Raw genomic sequence first — 17,014 nt, forward strand, 5'->3', positions numbered from 1 at the left:
GGGGGGATCTGGTCATGTGAGCAGTAATAGTGTTTCTGCTGTTTGCTTTCAGGCTGTCACAGTAAATCTGTTTGACTTGTCACTTTCTAAATCATTACGAAGGCTAAAAGCCTCTCTATTGCATTGTAGTGGCAGGAAGGAGGCTGCAGGTTTCCTTTGTGCCTTCTTGATGATGATGATAATCAACTTTGTTTCTGGCCATCCTGCTATGATGCTATAATTAGCTCTCTTCCTCTCTTCTCATCTTCTTTTCTCAAAGTGGAAATACGGAGGGAGAGCTGCGATGCAGAGGTCATACACTGATTTAGACACAGCCTCTTGGTTTTTAAAAAAGATCACTGATGGTGATTTAGTGCATGTGAGGTCTTCTGTTCCTCCCAGGTCAGTCAGGTTGAGCGTCACACCCTGAGGTATGTCTAAACTTGTAGTGTGACTTTCTTACCTAACTGGTAGCTGTCTAACGGAAACATGACACAGTAGATCTTGTCCAACTGATGACATTTTCCGTGGGCGAACTCTCCTCTCCTCCCCTTTCTCCTCTTTGCCATTTTTCCCCCAGTCCTTCTTCTCGGTGCTCACCTCCTTCTCTCCCTTTTGCCCCTCCCTTTAGTGTGTGTGCCAGCAGCACTCATGCCTGGAGCAGAGTGCCAGGGCAGACATCTGTCGCACAATGTCCCTGATCTGATCTGTGTGCTCGAAGTATTGGGGTCACAAAGAGTAGCAGCCGCCAGTCCAAACACGGTGGGCGACAGTCTGAGAGCTCCGTCTCTGTGCTTTGGCCTTTCTTCCCTTCTCTGTTCCTCTGTCTTTCTCATTAAAATTCACATTGCACACACACACACACACCAGGGTGTTAAGCTGTTTGTTGTCTTTATGTAGAGCTTCTTTTGTTTGAACTGTATAAAAGTCAAACAGGGCTGGCAGTGTACCATGTCTTCCCGATAAAGCACTTCCTTCGACCCACAGGTGCAGCGAGCAGAATGAAATGTGCTTTATCAAGCTGCGATGATGTGCTGTGCAGTTGATCTGAAAGGCGGATTTTGACAGTTAAACTGGATCTTTGTGCCTGGGGCAGTGCCATTAATGACACAAAGCAATGACAGAACGAAGAAAAGGATGTTAATTGTGGCTGTTTAGCTGTGTTAGCGTGTAACTGTGGATTGACATACATGCTGCCTGCCAAGTTTTGGTACTTCACATACCTTCTTGAGTATCATGACAAAATCCTTGATACCGATACTGATACCTTGACTTTGATACCGGTTCCTAAATGATACTTTTTATCAGTACCAATTTTATAAAATCAGTTTTAACAAAAAGAAATATGCATACATTACACAGTTTGGTACAGATCATTAGTTTTATTTTTCAATTCCTTGGCATTTTTGTGCACTTGAAGCAGTTTCATAACATAAAAAGACAACCTATTTACCACAACCTTAAGTTTCATTAACATCAATAAATAGAAATGTAGAAAAGCATTTTTTCATACTCGATGGAATTGAAGTAATTCAGTCGATACTATAAAAGTACAGATGTTCGATACCCAGCACTGTTCTTGAGAAGTTAAAGGCAGTGAGTTGATCCAGATTTGACGTTTCCTGGTGTTGCAGTGGTAGTTTTTCCTCAAAAGCTGTTTGAGGAAGCTGTTGAAGATGGACTATTAAAGGACCATTAGCAGTAGTTCATTAACTGCACACTTAATTCTAGTATTTTCAGATTGATTTCCCACCTCCCAGGCTGCCATTTGTCTTTGTTCATTTCACCAAATTATGAAATTTAACTTAGAGACTTGAAACTTGAGACAGCTAATCCATCACAGTACATTGTGTATTTTAGTTGCCCTTAAGTTATGTTATCTGAACATAGTGGTGCAGATAAAAGTAAAACTATTGCTGGTGTGCTTGCTACAACATCTGAAATTTGAGAGCAGCCTTTTATAAAGCAACCAACAAAAGTCAGATGCTCTTTTTCACACCCATGTTTACTCACTTACATCCTGATTTGATTTTCTGACAATACGGCCTGTCCAAGCGCCGCTTTCAACATTTTTTTTTTTATTTTTATTTTTTTTAGCTTTTGACTGTCAGTTTTGAAAATGGTTCCCGCTGGACCACGCTGCTCACACTGTGATGGATTATCTGTCTTAAATAAGGTTCAACTCTCTATAACTTGATTTTCACATTTAATCTTTTAGAAACCAAAGCCTGGCAGCCGCTCTACAGACTATTGCTGTTCTTTGGAAAGCAGTTGGTAATAGTGTACAGTATGACTTATATATATTGAGCCCAACATGCAACACCTTGTGTCTGTTTTCTGCTAGGGAGGAGACTGCCCTAAAGCTGCGAGGGGTTAACCGGAGTCACACTGTAGGTACCTATAGTATAGATTCTGATTTATAGTTGAGAGTTGGATTACACCCACTGATATCACCTCCCCAGTGCTAGATGTGTGTTGTGTATATGAACCGGCTGTATCATACTGTATATCCCCCACAGTAACTGTCTTTGCATTATATATTTACTAGGTAGGGGTAGAGCAGTCATCTCCCAGTCACTGAACCTCTATTTGCTCCCGGTGGCCAGGCAGCAACTGACAGCACCACCCTTGGTAAGAAATTGCCCTACAGGGATTAATAAAGTATAGTAAAGCTAAAAATGTAAATTATTGAACTGGTTATGTCTATGTGAAGGATCATGTCATTTTTGCAGGGTCTTGTTACCGAATAAGAAACTACAGCCAAGCAGCTGCTGTACTGACATTCAGTATTGCAAAGTGGACATGAACAGGAGGTTTTTGCAGTTTGTCTATCAGTCTTAAATATCCTTAATGTTGTCTTCACTCCCAGCAAACTCCACCAGCAGCAGACATACGCAGGGGAAAACGCAAACCGCTCTGATTTGCCGTCTTGTTTTCTAACCAGGGAGACGGCCGCCAGTGAGCACCGCATCTTCGATTCGCTGAGAAACATCTAAGATGTAGGCAGTGATTCAGAGGTTTACAAAACCGCAGGTATGGTCCTTTATGTTAAAAGAGTTGACCCATTTTGATTAACTCAAAGCCCCAGGAATACTGAGCTTTACAAAGCTCCTGAGTCACCGAGTCTGAAGCTGCTTTGATTCAGCTCATCTCATGTGAGTCAGCAGTATGACAAGCAGATTAGTCCCTTTTATGACGCCTGCCTCCTTTCGAAATGGATATCTTCACATGTTGTTTACTTAGTATCAACCTCCTAGATGGAAATCAGGCCGAGGTTAGATAAATGGCAGACGTGGCTGTCATCTTTTGAAAGATAATTGACCTGTGACACTTTTTTGGCAGGAGCCCAAGCCAGTGATGGCTCTATGACATAAATGAATATAAATGCTTTTTCAAGTGCACATAACAGTAAAATTGAAAATACATGTTTAGATATGGTCACTATGAAGAGGTCAGGATGTGCAAATGAATACTGTACATAGTCTTTATATAGAGCAGTGATTCAGTAGCACTGGTTTTCTGCGCGAATGTAAAACTAGAATGGCTCACATGACCAGACAAATCCATGGCTAATAATACATAAAAAAACAAACAGCTGCACTACAAATTCCAGATAACATTCACTAAGCAAATATTAGCTGGCTGGCTCTGTGCATGAATTCATTTCACTTATACCGCCAAGGCTCCCAGTATGTTTACATTGTATAAATCACTCCTTCATAGATTGATGTTACTCCTCAATAACATGCATTCACCTTGATGTAGCTTGTTGTGCACTGTCATACTGTATCTCATTATAACAGTGACTGCACATCTTTCACACATACTGTACATTTATAGCGTTCAGTGGGTTTTATTTTTAAAATGTTAGCAGGCCTGCACAGCCCTTATATTATTTACGATTAGTGTGGTTTTACTTTTGATTTAAGCTAATAACTGGGGCTGGATACCGAGGTCTCGATTCTATTTGATTACGATTTAATTCAATTCATGATGTAATGCTAATGTAGTCAGCTATCATCTACGATACTTTATCACTTAAAATAACCTTTTTGTGCATGTTGTAAAAACCCACGAAGACATTTAACACACAGCACAACTCAAACTAAGCCACTTAGAACTAGTAATCTCTGTATACTTGTCTGGATTTCATGAATCTGTTTTGTTCAAACAGGAATCAAGATTAAAACCTTTTATTTATTTGTTTTTCCTCCACCCCAACTATTAACCATATAATTCTTCAATTACTGAGTGGAAATGAAAGATGCTTTGGCTGCAGAGGACGACACGATTGCAGTCTGGAAATATTTTAGTTGATTTCTTCAAGTGGTTTTAAAGTTCATTAGCAGCATACACACTGTTCTGTGCTGCATCTAGGTCCACATGGCCAATACAGGCACCAGCGGAAGTGTATTCAGATTAACACTGCTGAGGCTAATTACATTATTAGTCTTAGTAAGCATGCTGCTAAATTGAAAAATTGCAGTAACACAATATTCTTTGTATCTGAGTTTAGTAAATATCCCCATTAGTCTTCTTGATTATTCGTCATTGTCAAATTTTCTTTAGATTAATCCATTAACAAACTCATCATTTCAGCACTATACTGCATAAAAACCTCTCTCTCTCCATATTTTAATAAAAGCAAAGACTTCTGTTTTAAACCCAGATGCATCCTGCTCACTTTGTGCACCTGAACTTTTCAAGCTAGAAGCTTCTCCAGCCGAATCCTCTTAGCGTCCTCTCTGTGCACTTGTTATGCAGCAGCCTAGAAAAGGTGATTTGTAGTGATGACAGGCAAGGTCAGGCTAGTGAAACAGGACAGTGTGTGTGTGTGTGTGTGTGTGTGTGTGTGTGTGTGTGTGTGGGCTTGGGGAATGATGGTGGTGAGGGTAGTGAGAGAAAGGGGCACAGGGAGGGGTGGCTGACAGAAGGAGAAAGGGGGAGAGAGAGAAAGTGAAGGAGAGTGCCACTGCAGCCCTGATGGTGTACCACCCGCTACTCAGCTACAAATCAAACAGAACCTCCGCTGGCTCTGTGCCATGACACTGATCACTGGCACGCAGAACACTGTCACAACCATCTTGATGGGTAATTTGGAATACTCTATCATTTCTGCTATCACTGATGTGCTGATGTAGTCTAGTATGTGTAGGATGTACATGTGGTATATGAGGCTGTGGGATTGTTGGAGAAGGCTGCAGTGGTAAAAAAAAAAAAAAAAACATTTTAACATGACGTAACCCCAGCTGGGTGGTGGACTTAGAGATAGAAGGATGTTGGCTGATCCCTTAAAGTCAATCCAAAGCAGTAAACTCTAGCTGACTCTGGTGTGTGTGTGTGTGTGTGTGTGTGTGTTTGTGCAGCTTTACATGTGCCGTGCGAAACCTTGTGGTTGTTTTGAAGGGTAGAAGCAGTGTTATGCCTCTCTACCCTTTAAAACGCTGATGCGTATCGTGTCCTCTGTGACTTTGACCAGGCAGGCCTTGCAGCTTTACAAAGCTTTAAACAGCTCTATATATACCTTCACAGCAGTAAAAAGAGAAAGAAAGTAAAACATGCTGGCTGGCAGGCTGCTTTTTTTTTGCATTGCAGTTTAAAAATTCAGAATTTTCCCATTAACCCTCATCACACACATAAGAAGACCTCGGCTAAAATGCCTACTTTTACACTTAAGCTGTGAACAATTTTGCAATCTGTGCTGTTATTATCCTAATTTGCCCAAGTGAAAACGTGAAAAAGAGGGAGCACATTGTGTGCCCTTTGATTAAGTGGGATGTTTGAATGTGGGCCCTCCACCTTCAAGAGAGATTTGATACTTGAGGGGTTGAAGTGTTTTTGATGGAAACTCCATTAATGATTGATAACAACAGGAGAGTGGTTAAAAATCTCCCTGCTCCAGCACCATCAATTATTTAAAGCTCGCTCCTTGCATCTTGGTGGCACATAAAATATCGGTTACCATCTTGAAATCTTGAGTTGATAACATCTGTCAAAGGAATTAGTGCTTTGTATCGATTGCGTAAAACTTTTTTTTTTTTACCGAGACGTGTGATGGTGATGTAATAAAGGCTGCAACAATTAACACTGGTTTGTTGAAGTTTTATGCTCTCATCAAAGAAAAGTGCTTGTAGAAGACATCATTTATAACAGTATTAATGGTTGTTAATCTATTAATAGCGTGAAAACGTCAGCTAAACATTGCATACCAAAAAAAACTTAACCTTATAGCAGTTCATCTTCTCTGCAGCCTCTGATCCAGCTGGCTTTATGCTAAGACATTGTTGTTCTCCTACATATCTGGACTCTAATTTGCAATGGTAGTGTTCCACACAACATCGAATTTAAAAGCTGGAATGACTCAGTCCGCGTTTACGTTGAGAATCTCATGTCGGATATGTTGTTGAGGGAATCGGTGAGCGTTTGAAGTGATGCTGGAGATTTGTGTCAGCCAACGTACGAGCGCGTGTCAGCGCGGCACTAGAAGTTCCGCGGAGCTCAGTGCTAGTTTGAGCTGCATCAGGATGAGCTGACAGGCCTGCAGGCTTCTCTGTGTCATCACCAAGGCTCCTGTCAGACCTCGCAGAGGAAATCTGTCAGAAAGCACTGCTGTACTTCCACAAGAGACCTGATTAAGCCTTTATGCTTGCATGTGGCAGCCACAGAGCTGAGTGTCCAGCCACTGTGCTCGAAGTGCTCCAAGGTTGCTTCAAGGCGCATGAGAGTAGATGTCTTCATGACACTCCAAGTGGTTGTGGAGCCTTCTGGAGGTAATGGTTACTGCCTCGCATATAAAACTGCATGTGCAGAGGACCGTTGGAAGTGCTTGTGTTTGATGCTGCTGCTCTGTTTTGCGTCACCCGTCATTTATTGGTGTCATTATTCAAGTTAATTGACATTACAAATGGAGCTCTACAGAACTGAAACAGCATTTTTTTTTTGGGTCAGTTTCAGTAACAACAAAATAGACTTGAATATATAAAAAATATATCAACGAGCAGAGATGCGAAGATAACACTAGATGGTGACAGTAAATGAAAACAAACAATATAAGCAATAAGCTGTTGTTATCTGTACCCTGATCGGTTTGCCTCATCTTCGCGATGAGTCAACGTGTACTTGCCCATATTGTGTCAACAGCGGTGTATTTACATAAGCTGTCTCCTCTCAGCCTTGGCTTCTGTCCTGAGAGGACCAGGAGCTGCCATGGTGGTGCGGTATGATTAGATTTACAGATGGAGACTAATGTGAACAGAGGTAATGGCACAAAGGCATACATCACAGAAAAGAATCTGGATACACTGTGCTTGACCTTTTGAATTGTGATAATGATGCCGGAGTCAGATACGCTCCAACTGGGGCTGCAGCAGCACCATGCCTGCTTGAGTTTAGACAACACAGTTATAAATGCAAAATGTGTGTGTAGGGGGGTTAATAGGTGGGGCAGTAAACACTAGCATGTTATATGAAAGTGAGAGCGTCTATGAAGTTGTGAGAACATTGCACTCGGCACAGGGAGGGAAACACGCTCCCAGTCTGTGCACATGCTCAGTGACGGGCTGATAGCTGGCGCTCAAACACTTCTTTTAAGTGGGCAGTGAAAGCTGTCTGTCTGTGTGTCCATCGTCCTGTCTGTCTTTGCCCTGCAGAGCATCAGCAGGGTTATTAGAAGAGCCCTATGGCTGCCACTGATAAGGCCTGTATGGGGGCTGCCACTGCTGGGGGATTACTGCCTGCTGCCGTTTCTGCTGATGCCTTTTTTTTTTATGTTATCCTCTCCAGTCAGATGTGCTGCATTTGAATTACTTGGCTGATGTTGTAGAAATTGAACTCCTTGAAATCTCCTCCTGCATACAAATGAAGGGGAAACGGACCAAAAGCTCACATAACACCAGACTTTCTCAGTTTGTTAGTGGCCCTGTCTTTTCTTTCCTCCTGCTGGGGGCCACAACTGGTTATTTACATGCTCTGTCACTTACTGGGGAGGAGTGATGCTGATGGGTTAGGAGGCTCACTAATCCACTCTGCTACTGTCATTAGAGAGAAGCAAACAGACTATTACCACCACCTCCTCCTCTTTCTGCTCATCATAAAGCTCAGACACTCACTTGCACGTGCACACACACACACAGCTGTGATGGAGAGTGCCTCTTGTTTCTTTAACGCTGCTGAGTGGAGCTCTGCTGTGGTAATTGATCCTGTTTGGTACATGGGAGGGTGGGGAGAGAGAGAGAGAGAGAGGCCCTAAGTGTTGTCAGTTTGCTGCATTAATTTTTCAACCGTGGCCAGTGAGGCTGGAGGGACGGAGGAGGGGCCCACCGCAGAACTTGATCAGAGGAACCATACAGTACCCAACGCCGCTGCTGCTGCTTTTGTCAACACTTCCATAGTTGTGTACTGCTGCTCATTCTCAAATAGGTTCCTTTCTGTGAGACTCAATTATGAATCAACCCATTGGTCTACTCAGTCCCAGTGTCCTGCCCATGGCAGATTTGTTTTCCTGCGGCTCAGAAATAGCCTGATGGTTGTGTAAGTTGTGCCTCTTTGTCTGTGTGTTTGTGACTTCTCGTGGTGTACGGAATGTGCAGGTGATACTAGACAGACCACGTTCTCTGCCTTTTGATCCCAGCTCTGGGTTCTGGTCGCTGACTCACTGATGATGTCACCAAGCCAGCTGAGGAGGAGGACTCAGTAAAGGAAGCAGAGAAAGACTCGGTTTTTGCGTGTTACTTGCGGTAGTAGAAATTGCTATTATGACTTATGTGCTAATCACAGTTCTCCCCCTAACAAACTATTCCTGTGCTATAATTAGCACCGATGTTATCACAGTGCTGGTCAGAGGCTGGAAAGGATACTGCTGAGTGATTTCTATGTCCGTCAGAGCCATGTTAGCAAACATTTCCATGACTCATTAAGAGGTGCTCACAGCCACTGAGGACGTCACTGCTGACATTTGTTGCAGATATGAGTCATAATTTCATGTTTTTAATTAATACTTCCTAAGCAATTTGAGTATAATACATTTCATTTCAGCATCTCTAATGCCTGTTTTACGCAGGGGGGGGATGTGTGGCAGCAAATATCATGCAAAATATCTAAAAATGCTTTGTGATGATGCAGTATGTAAAGCACACTGTGTGAGAGAGCTGCCTGGAAGCTACGCAGGAGATAAGTAATGATCACTGGAGTTGCAGCATCCGCAGGGAGCAGGAAGTTTGAAATAGTGAAGATGGGTCACATGCAGAGGACAAATCTCCCATCAGTGATTAATCAACTCTAAGTTCACTTTATTTGGGACACACCACACTTTGTCACATCTTGATCCAAAAGATGGCTTCAAGCGGATGTGGCCTGATATACTAACATACAGATATCCCAGCTTTCATTTGACTGTAAAGATCAAGCTACTCAAACACAGGATCCTTCAGTATCCTCTTTCATAGACTCACCCTATTTCCCAGATCTTCAAAACTACAAGTCCCAGTTTGTAATGTGGGCTTTCTGTTATCAATTTGTTGTCTTCAAGCCCAGACAGAGATAACCCCGATCACATCATCAAGGTTATTTTTCTCTGTTTATACAGGCTGTGCACTCCATGACAAGTAATTAAATTAAGTGGTGCTCATTAAAGGAGTGTGTTTGGCCCGTCGACATTGTCACAACCCGACTCTGAAACCATGACAAAACAAGAGGAGGACACAGAATGAAACAAAATAACTAATTTACTTTAATAAAACATGAAATTAACATAATGACTGCTGCCGTCTTGCCTTTTTGCTGCTAGATTCTGTGCAGCAGCAACCGGAGGTGGAGTGACGGCATCAGACCGCCAGTCAAAGCTGTCAAGTCATCCAAAATAAACTCCTTTTTCATATAATCAAATAACTGATTACACACAAACTAACCAGGAACGTGACCACTTGTCACCAAAGGGACAGAAATCACCACTGATTTGTACTTTGAGTTTGGCTCATGTCCCATCCACTAACATGGAGGAGGCAGGATTTATGACCTATGCTCCAACCAGCCACCAGGGAGCGTTTGATTCGTGGTGGCTCCACTTCTGGGGGCTGTCAGCCTGTCCATTGTATATACAGTCAACAGTTTGGACTGAGAGATGCTTGTAACAAACATAACCAATGACCTTTCTCTGGGTTTCAGTATAGCTGATGACGCAGTAGAGGTACAGATGTATACAGCAGGAGTTATAAATGCTGCCCATTATCCAGCGCTAGTGGCGATTTCTAGCTGTTACCATTGAGACCTTTGATCGGCTCTGTATTTTATACTGTAGCATAATATCACTGGGATAGAACTGTCATTGATTGTGCGTATTTTACCTTCCAAAGCTGAGCATTCAACATCGACAACATAGCAAACATGATAAAAGACGGGGCCAGTGATTTACAGCCTTCGTCAGTACACACAGTTGAAAATCCTCTCTTTACCTCACTCTGATTTATCCCATCCAGCAGGTGTGTTTTCTCTCTCGGGTCTGATTCCTCTCTACCCCCACCCCCCACCCTCCTGCCAGCTTAGCTAGCCAGGACAGGCTTTCTTCCACTCCAGAACCATGATTGCATTCTTGAGTTATTTCACCCCCTCGTTCAGAAAGAGAGCCCTCCATCTCTCTCTCTCTCTCTCTCCCTTTCAAGTAGAAGCTGCCGGCTGCGTTTTCCCTTTGAAGATGTAATCTTGGAAAACACAAAGACATCTCCGGGATTATCTTAAATGTCTTCAGTATGTCAACAGCCTTGCCCCGTTGCAGAGCAGTGCTGGCTGTTTAAGGGGTCGGCTGTGATGACAGCCATGGAAAATGCTGCACCACAGAGGTAATCACAGGGTCAACTCTGCTGACTCCATTCAGGGCCAGACTCCCACTGTTCAAACTGGATGATAACAGGCACAAGGAAATTATGTATTTTCCCATGTAGCAGGGCTGTGTTTACAATCAAAGGTAATAGCAGGCAGTGGAACACTCAGTAACAGATGGCGTTGGTAGGTGAGGTTCATTTATGTCATGGCATTTTCCAAAATGTTATGGAAATCAGAATGGTGCAGCATCTTAACTAAGCACACACAATAAGATGAGAAGCATCACTGAGTAGTCACAAGAGGGAGAGTTACTATATGCCAAATTAGAGGCACATAAGTGGGCGCTCCTTGAAAAGGATCTTGACTTTGTAATCATATCAGATGTTATCGGGTGGAGATTTTAGGAAGGGTAAGTGCTCAGAAACTAAATCAGAGAGAGGCTGCCTAGGGAACACGTTGTTATCATAATTACCTGCTGAGCGATGACTGCAGAACTGGTGTTGATGTTGACGCCGAGCTGCCCTCTTCTCTCTCCGACAAGGCAGCCTTGTGTGGGCTGCTGCCTGCTTTGACATCTCTTTGTGTTCTGTTCTGTGTGTGTTTTATTTCGCTTTGTGTTTTTTTTGTTTTTTGTTTTTTGCCTTTCTTTTTTTCAGCCAGGAACACAGACTGCAGGCCAAAAACGCAAATATTGTTTTGGTGAGATCTGGCTTGGAGATTCAGGACGGACTTGCGTCACACTGTGTGTGTGTGTGTGTGTGCGTGCACAGGTGCTGGCAGGCTCTGGGGTTGCTCCTGGGAGCCGAGGCGAACCCAAGACCTCATCTTCTCCGTTTCAAACAACAGCCCGCTCCTGCTGGCACACATGATCTGTTTGAATGAAATGCAGCCCCAGCCTGCTCACTGTTGGCATTTAAATGGAGAAAATAACAGATGATATCAGAGCAGGAGAGAGTGAAGGAGAGTGAGAGAGAGAGACCACTGAACGGGGAGAAACACTTGACCTGTTTGTTTTGGGAAAATGGTATTCCTGTGCTAATTTCCTCCTGATAAGTATCTGACAGCTCATAGTAAAGTGTTTTATCTCGGCTAGAGGGAAATGGCTTCTTTCGCTTATAGCGTCAATCGATTTCAGAGACTCTGCTGCTTTAAATTGCATTCTCTGGTTTTTAGAGTTCTTCTATTTACATAGAGGTAATCAATTACATTTATTAGCCTACTGCTTTTAGCTTAACGGTTGGGGGCATTGATTTTTACTGCTCTGCCTCTCTCTGGTTTAACAGTTGATGAGTTGTGTTAAGACGCCCAGGGACAGCCCTGCCTGTTTTAAGGAGATGAGGTTGGCTTTTATAGCCCTTCTGCTTCCTCGGCCTCGGATGATAAGGTGTGTGTGTGTGTGTGTGTGTATATGTATATGAGTTGAACAGCTGCTTGAGACTAGGATTCCCCCCGGGAAGCTAAAGTAAACGTGGTGGTGTTAAGGGCTTTTAACGGGCAAACTTAGGCTTTGTTATTTTCAGCATTTGAAGAGTTTGCACAGAAAATTTGTTTATCTCGGTGAATGAACAGCCGCATCATCAGATATGACTACCGAGTGTTGATTAGGAAGCAGGAGATGACTGGCTCTTGTGGAGGGTTGAGTTTACATTCAAAGTTCCCCCAGAGGCACCTCTAACCCCCCAAAGGCCCCCACACATTCAGAAGTTATGGATGCAGACACAACCCTCATTTAACACGATTATTTTCTTTGAGGATCACAGCCTCTTATTTCCAGGATGAAAGAGTTCATATGTCTGACAGGAGGTTAAAAAAAAAGCAGGAGTCTGCAGAACTTAGTACGAAGCACTCAGCTTTTCACTGCAATATTCACCAGGTTATTAAGGAACACATTGCTTTGTGCTGCGTCGCTCTCAACACCATCTGTAGTGTGCTGCTCAAGTGGTAGCAATTTTCTTGTAGTCTTGTGTTGCTCACGCAGTATTACAAGTGAAACTCGATTGCAGATCTCTGCTTGATGTTCTAGTGCATTTAGTTCCTCATAAACGTTTGCATTCTTCAGTGATTGCTCCCCGACAGTTTCCAATATGCAGAAATGCTCTGGCTTCTCAGTATTTAGCTCTTCTTTGCATTCGCCAGCTTTGAGGATCATTTCAGAGGATCAGGAAAAACATTGGCCCAGTAGAGCTGAATCTAGTCCAACCTGTGCTGCAAACATCTCTCGTGTGTGTGGTTGCTAAATGACATCACCTTAAAAAAAACGTGATGGATTGAACACCAATTGAAAATCAGCTCAATAAAGATGTAATTGCTGAGTTTTTAGATTTTAATATATGGCCAGCTCTTAAACCCTTCACCTTTTACACACTGGCTGCACACCCATTTTTAAGAGGGTCCTTTGGTGCGTGTTATAGCTGGGTAATATCAGCCTAATGGGCTTACCTGTCAGCACTGTTCGGGATGTAGTCCCTGTAAATCACAGTTGTCTGCGACACCTGCTTGCGTCCCTGTGTATTTATGGCTTTCTCCTCTGCCCTGTCCTCCTCTTTTTGGCTTCACTCCAGAATCAGCCTCGTCAGTACCCTCCCTTCTCACTGGCATCCCTCTTGTTTAAACCATCCATGTTTTGTTGTCTAAAAAACAAACAGGATATATTTTAGATTCAGTCCTGATGCAGTCAAAGATGTGCTAAAACATTTCACCCATAAAGTTGTTGTAGTTCCTTATCGCATTACCACTATCAAAATCCTTCCACTTTCTCAGGCTTTTGTGCACGGAAGTGTCATCAGTGGGCGCCGGTTTCTCTTCAGCTTTGATTAGAAAAGCCGAGACCTGCTGTACCTCTTGGAAAATGGCAACGAGGGCAGCCTGAAGCAGAGGAAGCTTGTTTGCTTCAGTTTTACAGATTGCAAGTGAAGAAACAATGGAAGAGATTGCGGGCTGTCTTTGTCAGAGGGTCATAAAGATAAAGACTGTACTTTCTTTGGTTGTTGAGAATAATATAAAGAGTCTTTGTTTTCAGTTATCCATTTTTGTTTAAATCCTAAGCAAATGAATGAGATATTTAATAATAACAGATAGTAATTTTAATAGTGTGTTTAATTTTGAATACCGTGATCCCAAAAGGACAGTACTGAAAATGCTAAAATTAGCTGACATACTTTTTTCCTTTATCTAAAACTGCATGGAATGATATTTTGGCTACTTGGGGCCCACAAACACAATATATTATAACTTTTGCTGTTGCCAATGTAATAACAAATATACACATCTAGTAAGATTCGTGTGGGCTCGTGTTTTTGCCACTTTTTTTAGCTCTGTTATTTGCTCCTGTAGGTATTTTCTGGTCTTTTAGATTTGCTCAGTGCTCCACTATGTTCACCAGTTAGTTGCTAATTTCTGTGCTGGGCATGTAACAGATCAGAGAGGTGAATCCAAACAACAAAAGAAAACTTAGAGCAGTCAAATGGAAGAGCACCACAGATGACAATGGCAATATGCTGGTACAGACTAAGTCCCTAAGCTTGTGAATGTATGTTTGTGTTCTGGGCCTGTGCTGATTGTGTATCAGCCTTTTAAAGGGCCCCGCGAAGCAGTGAGGGGAAACTAAGAGAGGTGTATTAAGGCACTGAATCTCAGCGCTCTGTGTGTAATGGACTCAGGATGAGGGCTGACCAAGCGTCAGGCTGCTGATAACCTTTAGGAAGGACATTGTTCCTGTGCAGTGGGTGGGGGGGGGGGGGGGCGCCGCATGGGGCGATATACAGGGCTGCTGCGGACTACGATCAGGGCAGGGGGATGGGGGGGGGGGGGGGGGGGAGGGCGTCGCATGGGGCGATATACAGGGCTGCTGCAGCATACGATCAGGGCAGTGTGATGGGTGGTGCAGTTGTTCATTGGTTCACTGGCTCTCCGGCAGGGTTAGGAGGCAGAGTAAAAGGGGCAGTATAACAAACTCCTTCGCAGCTCCCTGCATACATTTTTCAATGCCGAGGTGTATTTCTCTGTGATACATTAGTCCTCTGTCTGAACCAGGTTCTCCCTGGCGTTCCATTAAAAGAAATTTAACAATCTTTTCTTCTGTTTTCCTTCCTTCCTCAGATCATCACTTAAGGAGGGGTCAGCGAGGGACTGCGCACGAGGAATACATGAAGGGTGGGGCGGGGGAGCGGCAGTATCATTGAGGTCAGAGTTCACACAGGTAAATAGATTTTTCTTTCAGTCTGTAGCTCGATGAGTGTGCACGCTCTTTGGTTCAGTCCTGGCTCTCTTGTCTGACACGGAGCAGACGTGGCACGCAAAGGCGAAGTGAGGGAGTAATGGGGCTGGTTTTGATTGGACCCTCCTGGGATGGTGGCTGGGGAGGAGCTGGGAGCTGAGCAGTCTGCAGCTGCTGTTTATGAGGAGCTCTGCAGGATCCCGTTTGGCCCTGTGTAAAAAGCCCCAACCAGTTCCCGCCAAGGAGCCTGGGGCCAGTGTCAGTACCTGGAGAACAGAACAAAATCATCATGCCATGACTGAAATCACATTTTCTGTAGTTTTTTTTTACAGTGGGCAAACGTAGGACTGAGAAATAGAGGAGAAACTGTCCGAGCAGATTTCTAGCGACAATTTAGCATTTCCTGACTTTTTCTAAAATCTGAAGCTGCAATCTGCATTTCTGACTAAAGATGCCATAATATAGCAGTTTGGTATTAAATCGAAATGAAACACGATATTCTGAAGAGCTTACTGAGAGCTTCACTCAATGCTCTACTCATGTTCCAAACCCCAAAAGGTTGGTTTAAAGTAGTGCTAAACTAGTCCATCTAGGTCCAGTTTTCCACTCTTTTTGCCTTTCCTGTAATATTCTTTTTTTTTTTTTTACTTAGTTAAACATTTTGTCAGGGTCCAGGGAGTCTCAATGAATTCAAGATCTCTTTTGCAAGAGAGCTTTGTGTAGAATAAAACCATGAGGCAAAATTAAATACAGCTTGTTCAGCCTAACACAGCAGACACAAACATGGCAACGCTGGTTAAAATAATCACAACCATTATTAGTAATATTGGCTAATAATTTTAAAATCTCTCAAAGGCACAAGTGTTTCTATTTTTCTATCTCATTCCAGCAGTAAGATGCATAATAGTGGAAACCAGTTTTCCCCCATTTCTGGTTGGTGTAAGGACCTTTTTTTTTTTTTTTTTTTTTTTTTTTTCACCTTTAAACCAGCGGTTAAGGAGGATGGGATGGGGTGGGGGGGTAAAAAAATAAATAAAGTGCTGTTTAATCTTTGTATGTCAATGCTGAGCAGTGGTACCACCCAGGGAACATCTGCCTCACATACACACAGATGCACACGCATATGAAGGCAGACAGACTCAGATACTGTATACACATGCACTGCTAACGGGGATCAGCCAAAGCAGTTAGCACACGGCCATCAGAGCACAGAAAGCGACAGGTTTAACACACATAAGCACAAAAATACACGCACACAGGCCCCTGACAAAGTGCCGAGAAATGCACAGTGAAATAAAGCCAGGCTAAGCTAGTCTACAGCACACGGATGCAGACACCTGACAGTATAGGAAGACAACCTTATATCCGTGGGCTCATATTGGTTGGTTTTCTCCTTCTCTCATATTAACACATATGCAGTTCACCAACAGTGGATCAGACTGTGCTGTTGAGGCAGAATTTGGCCAGACAGCCAGGATGAGTAATGTACAGCTTCTCTGGCTTAATTTGTTTAGAAAGCGTATCATTACTGCAAACATGTTACAGACTCTTGCTGTTTACAGAGGAGTATCCCCCCCCCTATTTTTAATGGTGGCCGTGGCACCACATAATATGGTCAGTGTTGACACTGAACACTGCGGCCGTTGTGAGATGACAGAGTTGAGATTGAGAAGAGAGGAAGAGTGTGTTTGTGTCTGAGTTTGCCATGGGTGCTTCGGTGTGTTCTGTCAACACTAAAGGTGAAATTTACAGTTCTGCATCAAAGGTTACGATTTCATTATGCAGCCTACGCACACAGCCGCTGTAGCTGATGTGAACGTGAAACACAGCTTTCAAGAACAACAGAGCACCAAGGTTAAGAGAACAACTTTGTCTTCGCTCAGATTTTTCAATCACTCGATACAGATGATGTCATGACCCTGTATTTATTTATTGTGTAAGTTGACTTTGTGTTCATAAAACAGCGATTTGATGTCTCAGCACAGGAGTTACTGTTTTCCAAAA

The 17,014-nt window shown here is 43.1% G+C and overlaps 1 protein-coding gene across 1 annotated transcript in view; it reads left to right on the forward strand.

Annotated features, from left to right (window-relative positions):
• Nucleotides 1-17,014, forward strand: part of zmiz1a (zinc finger, MIZ-type containing 1a) — a 96,363-nt gene that overhangs the window by 9,425 nt on the left and 69,924 nt on the right. The window contains 1 exon segment of the mRNA XM_020603257.1: nucleotides 14,893-14,992. The gene's annotated coding sequence lies outside the window, so the exon portion shown is untranslated.

Source organism: Monopterus albus, unplaced genomic scaffold (genome assembly GCF_001952655.1).
Source record: "Monopterus albus unplaced genomic scaffold, M_albus_1.0 scaffold60.1, whole genome shotgun sequence".
NCBI lineage: Eukaryota > Metazoa > Chordata > Actinopteri > Synbranchiformes > Synbranchidae > Monopterus > Monopterus albus.